Here is a 6000-nt window from a genome sequence, read left to right as displayed (position 1 = left end):
TCTCTTGCACTCCCTCACCTTCCATCCCCACCCCAGATTTCATATAAAGAGCCTGGTTTCTTAAAAACTCCAGCAGAATTGGTTCTAGCCTGAAAATATCCCAAACTGAACAAATAAATACATTTACCAGCACAAGAGCTACTTTATAATACTTTGCTGTGAGCAACTGAATTCCAGTGTTTAAGAAATGGCTCCAAGGGACTATTGTAGAGCAAAGTTTCCCAGACTGTGGTTTGGGAACCACTGCAGGTTGTCTGGAAGTCCACAGAGAACTAGTTGGTGATTTGGTGCTGGCTCTCCTCATTTCCAGCTGTTTCTACAGGTGTCCAGGCTTTTCATTGCAAGAAGGAGCCTGACCACCTACAAAAGCAGCTGGAGACAGAGGCAGCCTAACCTACTGGGGGTTACTGTTAAATAACAAGAGGAGGGGAAATAGGAAAATCCATCAGAAACTGGAGCTACCATTAGAACTGGAGCTGCCAGAGAACACTTGAAAGGCACGTCCAAGGTAGAAGGAGAGAAAGGAACAAGGCAATACGCCTAGGGAGCAGAGAGAGGTGGGCAATATGCAGGATTGTGAGCTGTAAGCAATCAAAAATTTTGAGTTTGGTCCCCCAAAATCTTGAGATCAGCTTAAAAAATCATGAGATATTAAAATAATAAATGTGGACTTCTACTTATTTCTTTCCTGGTGTTCAAGCCTTCAGGGCTCATGTTTTCTCTGCGGCCATGAGAGCTAGAAATGTGCTTTGTTTTTTAAATGAAAGCTGAGATTGTCATGGAATCAGAGGACTCCAGAAGCTGGGGCATAAAAAAAACCAGCATGTCTCAAGAGACTCGCAACAAAAATTGAGAGAGCTGGCATCACTAGGTACGCCCGGAGAGGAAGAGAAGCAGACAGCAGGGAAGCACATCAAGAGACTGAAGAAAGAAAGGATCAGATGGCCCAGAAGCATGAGCAGGACAGCAGGAGGAAGGAGAGGAACAGAACAGGTGGGTGGGGAGAGATGAAATGAACAGCAGAAGTAGACAGTGTGTTTGATTTTTTTAGAGATGAGACAACACTGCATTAAAGGCAGTTAAAACGGCATTACTAAGATTATTTTTTTCACAGAAGCAATTACTGTAGTTGCCATAGGGATGTCATGGAATTGTGAAAGGGAGGGGAGACTCTTACTAGGCAATCTTTCTCTTTTAAGGTGATGGGGAAGGATTAGAGCAAAACTGCAATAAACTACAAAAATCAAATAAAAGTCAAAAGCTGGAGGTTCTAAGGAGAAGGTAGTGCGCTTTTACAAGAAGAGGGGAAGACATCAAACGGTTGGAAGTGATACTTGTCAGAGTTCAGGGCAGCTGCCCCTATATTCCCCTTCTGTGATCCAGCAAGAGCACCCACTCTCAGGCTTATGGCTCCCCAGATGTCGCCTCTCTTGACCGGAGACACACGTCTCTCTCCCTCTTGACCAAGGCATTTCCAGGCTGCCCAGTTCCCTGCCGGCACTGTGTTATTCCTAAGCCATACAGAGTGCCTAAGCAGGCCAATGACTCTGCTGTGCTTTCCCTTCTAAGGCTATAAATAGCATAATTACCCACAGTTAAGTTAGCACACACTCTTTGTAAGCAAGCACAGTTATTCTTAAGATAAAAGCATTACAGAGAAAATATATTAAGAACAATAAAAGAAGCTACACGCATGCTAAGGTTACCAGAGATCATCCCTGACTCCAACAAGGATTCTGGCAGGTGAACAGTCCTTCAAACCGCACCAACAGGTTTTTCTGAGGTCACAAGTTCATAACCACCTTGGCTCAGAACAAGCACCGACAGGAATCTGTGAGTCACGTGTTTATCCAGTTTGGGCTTTTGCGCTTGTCTTTATGTAACAAGTGATCAATCAGCTGACAATGGATGCCTCCTCTGGGTGCTGCTTCAAAAAGATGGCTGCGGAGGTGGGATGTTGCCTTCCTCTCCTCCCAAGTATTTCCCAGGAATCCCACTTAACTTTGTTTGTCCAGCACGTTGTGTCAGAGTCCTTTGAAGCTCATAACACTTTCCAAAGTTTACATTGGCTACGTCTCCTAGAGAAGTTACCTACAGTCTCACAATAATACATACATATTTGCATTTTTAAAGCAGTGACCTCCTAAAATACAAAAACTTAATTCAATAAACTTTAACTTAATTCAATAAGATTTGTCCAGGAAATTGCCATATCTGTCACGATAGTAAGAAGGAGAAGAATGGTAGCAGGGAGGTGTCTAACAACTACTCACTTCCCCTTGGAAATTCAGGGGAAATCTATGTGCAGACTAGGCGGAGAGACAATTTCAAGTGCATACATTATTCTTCCTTCTCCTTGCCACAATCTGTTTTGCAGTGCTGCTCTTTGCTATTAAATTGGTGCCACACATGTGTCAGATGCTGGGTTGCAGAAGTGGCTGCATTTTAGGGATGGTTGAAATTGTCCCTTCGTCTCTTTTCTGTTTCAGTTTGTAAAGCACTCAGGGGCTGTATATATAATCAGCCTTGCCTAATTGCAATTAATATTATCCCACCAAATCTTCCTGGTTCTCTTATGTTATCTTGATACTCCTACCCCCATTCTCTACTCCACTATGAGCAGATCAGAGTAGTGTCAATCCCAAGAATAACCCTTGTTGCTTTGGGGCTACACATGGAAAGACAATTAAGAATGGAATATTTTGTCTATTTCCAACTGGATCCCTCAAGATATCTCATCAGTCCAGCACATGGCCATTTGATTTGTTTGGAAAGCATTCCTCTGAAAGCTACCTGAAGGACTCTCCCTTTTGCCTCTGCTCCACGCCCACATTCCAGAGGGGCCTCAGATATAGCCTGGAGCCATGGTAGCAGATGCTTTAGCCAAACATAAAAAGGAGCTCTGACTTCTGTGTGTTGGGGCTGCCTCTGGGCTAGCCTCACACAGTGACTGTTCTAACAGCTGCACAGAGAGCACAATGATGAGGCAGATTCTAGTGTTGCACTGAATACTTTTCGACAAGGGAAGTGCTATACTTCAGCTAGCCAGACAGCAACATGCCTATAATCCTCAGCAGAGAGCGAATTACAGACACACAAATTCCAGGCATGACTAAACTGCCTCGCAAACCCCATTGCTCTGAGAGCTGAAACAATTAGTATACTGTTGGTTCATCAGCTTAAAGCCACTGAGGTGAAGAATGGCAGCTGGAGTGTCAAGTACAAGGCACTATTTCACCACCATTCAGAGAGAGACAAAATCTTGGGCTCTTGTCTGGGTCTGTGGCAATGCTTTCCTGCCCACGTGGAACGGGGGAGCTCTCCACTTTCTTGCCTTGGGCTTCAGTGGAGCCTCTGATGGCAACCGACTTGGAGGAAGCTTTCCCACCAAAAGCCCCACTCCTTATGCAATGCAGTGATTAAGGGGCTGGAGGGATTGGTTTATAAGGAAGGATTATAAGAATTTAATATGCATTAACTGTAGCTGGCAGGCTTGTAATACACACCTGATGAAATAGTGTTGAACTATGCTGATCCAGTTATTTATATTCACGGCAACCCATTCAACACCTCCAGTCTAGCAGCTCAGGGTGATATAGTAGTTTCTCCCCGTCTTTGGTTGCTTTTGACATACCACATAACTCTGCCTGTTCAAGTGTGCTTGAGCCAGCATAACTAAAGCACTCAGATATGACAGTGATGAATGCTATAGAAATGCCTGTAGGTAAATCCTGTGTTATGCAGACAAATGATCACAGTGGTCCTTTCTGGCTTATAGTCTATGAACTTCTTAAAATAACTGGTTTTAGAGTAGCAGCCGTGTTAGTCTGTATTCGCAAAAAGAAAAGGAGGACTTGTGACACCTTAGAGACTAACCAATTTATTTGAGCATAAGCTTTCATAGGCTACAGCTCACTTCATCGAGTGCATCCGATGAAGTGAGCTGTAACTCACGAAAGCTTATGCTCAAATAAATTGGTTAGTCTCTAAGTTGCCACAAGTATTCCTTGTCTTTTTTAAAATAACTGCTATTTCTATACCAGGTATCGTCAGGATAACATCATGGCCCAGTGACATGAGCGAGGCTGGGAAAATTGAATGAGGCCATTTTCTGTACAGAGAACGGAGTTTGTGGGAATTCATCCTCCTTTCTTGGAAGTTCTTATTCTTAAAGCTTTATAATGTTTGCCCTTCCTGGGTATAATGTGAGTTGTTAGTGACCATCTCTATCAGGTTACAAGAAGTTTGCAAATTAAGTGCCTTAATAATTTATGCCAGTTTAAACATAGCAATATCCCTATAACGTATTAGCGGGTCTGCTCACTCGCCTACCTGGAACAAAGCAAATGGAAAAAAATAGGCTATTAGGAAAAAATTCCTAATGGTGAGACAAATGAGACTGTTACAGACTCCCAAGGAAAGTGGTGGGAGACCCATTTCTCAAATCACCCAAAACAGGACAAAACACTAGAAAATATATTGTGGGGAATAGGGCTGGTTGAAAATTTTTCATGGAGCCTGTTTTACAACCGAAGTTGGATCTTTGGGTATGTCTACACTACGGAATAAGGACTGTCAAGATCTGATGTTTCACATTTTATTTAAAAAAATGTGATTTAGGCACTTGTGCCCTACAACAGGGAATTAGCATCTTGAGGGATATCGTGCTATTTCATTGCCAGAAGAAACCATCTGGCTCCAAGGCATATTCCCAATCTAAATGCTGTCAGAGAGTAGTGTGGCTGCTGGCTGCAGCATTGAATATATATGGAGAGGTGTTTGGCCAAATTCTGCTCTAATTACAGCTAGAATTACTCCCCTATGTCAGTGGAGTGACTCTGGCTTTATGCCAGAATATTTTAAATCAAGTTGCCAGTAGTCGTCTCTCACTGCTAAGAGGGGACCCCACCATGAACATGAGAGCTCCCAACTTGGGCTCTGAACAAAAGCAGTAGTCAAGATGAACTTCACAAAACTCTGTACTAACTTCCAAAGACCCTTTGGGATCTCTGCCCCTAAAGAGTGAGGCCCCAGCCCCTGGGATTTCTTCCCTTTTCTGAATAAAGTAAAGTTCAGCCCTTTGGTCTGTATTTGGCTTATAGCCTGTCTTTGGAATTCCTTCCCTTCTTAAGGTTGAACTGAAAAAATCTGGGGGGGGGGGGGGGGGAGCGGGACCAGGAGAGGGAAATCAAACACAGTTCCTGAACCTTACTTCCTGAAGAGAAAAGGAAAAAGTCTTTAACCAGAATGGTTTTACAATGAAATCTGTAATGTTTCCAAGTCCTTGATGATCAATGCCACACTGGGCTACTCAGACATTTCTAGCACTCTCCTGCTGTTGGCTTATTTCCTTTGATATGCTCTAGAAAGACTAATGGACTCCAGCTGTTTCCTTGCCCTTCCTGGTCTGAAGTTCTAGGGCTTCCTGACCTTATCACCCTCCTTGGAATGCAGGCAGATGGTGCACCCGGTCACTGCACTGCAACTGAGAGGTGAATTTGGCCCATTGTTTTTTAACTCATGTTATTCCCTTTAAGAAGAAGGGACAGAAGGCTGGAATCAGAAAGTGCTGGGAGGTTCTATGACTATTGGACTTGGACAGAGGGGAATAGTAACTGAGTTTGGGCAGCCAGGGAGGTACAGGGAAGTCTGAAGAAAGTATGGAGGAAACATTAGCAGGAAGCAGGGTAAAGTGTTGGTGTGAAGAACAATGTCAGGGAAGAAAGGGAGCACAGAGAAAGAATACAACTAAGAAAACCACCTGACCACGTGAGTGCCTTCTGACATAGGACAGGTTTGAAATCATACCCGATAAGGTGTAAACAAGATAACTTTTTTTTCTCCAGTGAGCAAATTCTAATCTCTAAGGGCCCTTCACATAGTTTGCTGGGAAATCTTCCATCAGGGTGTTGGCTAGAGATTCTCTGGAATTGGGGTGACTCTCAGGGGAGCTGCCAGAGACACAGGGTCAGTCATTTGGAGGTTCTGTGCCATCTCTGG

The sequence above is a fragment of the Lepidochelys kempii genome, chromosome 5, assembly GCF_965140285.1.
Source record: "Lepidochelys kempii isolate rLepKem1 chromosome 5, rLepKem1.hap1, whole genome shotgun sequence".
NCBI classification, from domain to species: domain Eukaryota; kingdom Metazoa; phylum Chordata; order Testudines; family Cheloniidae; genus Lepidochelys; species Lepidochelys kempii.
Note: the sequence above shows the minus strand (reverse complement) of the source record.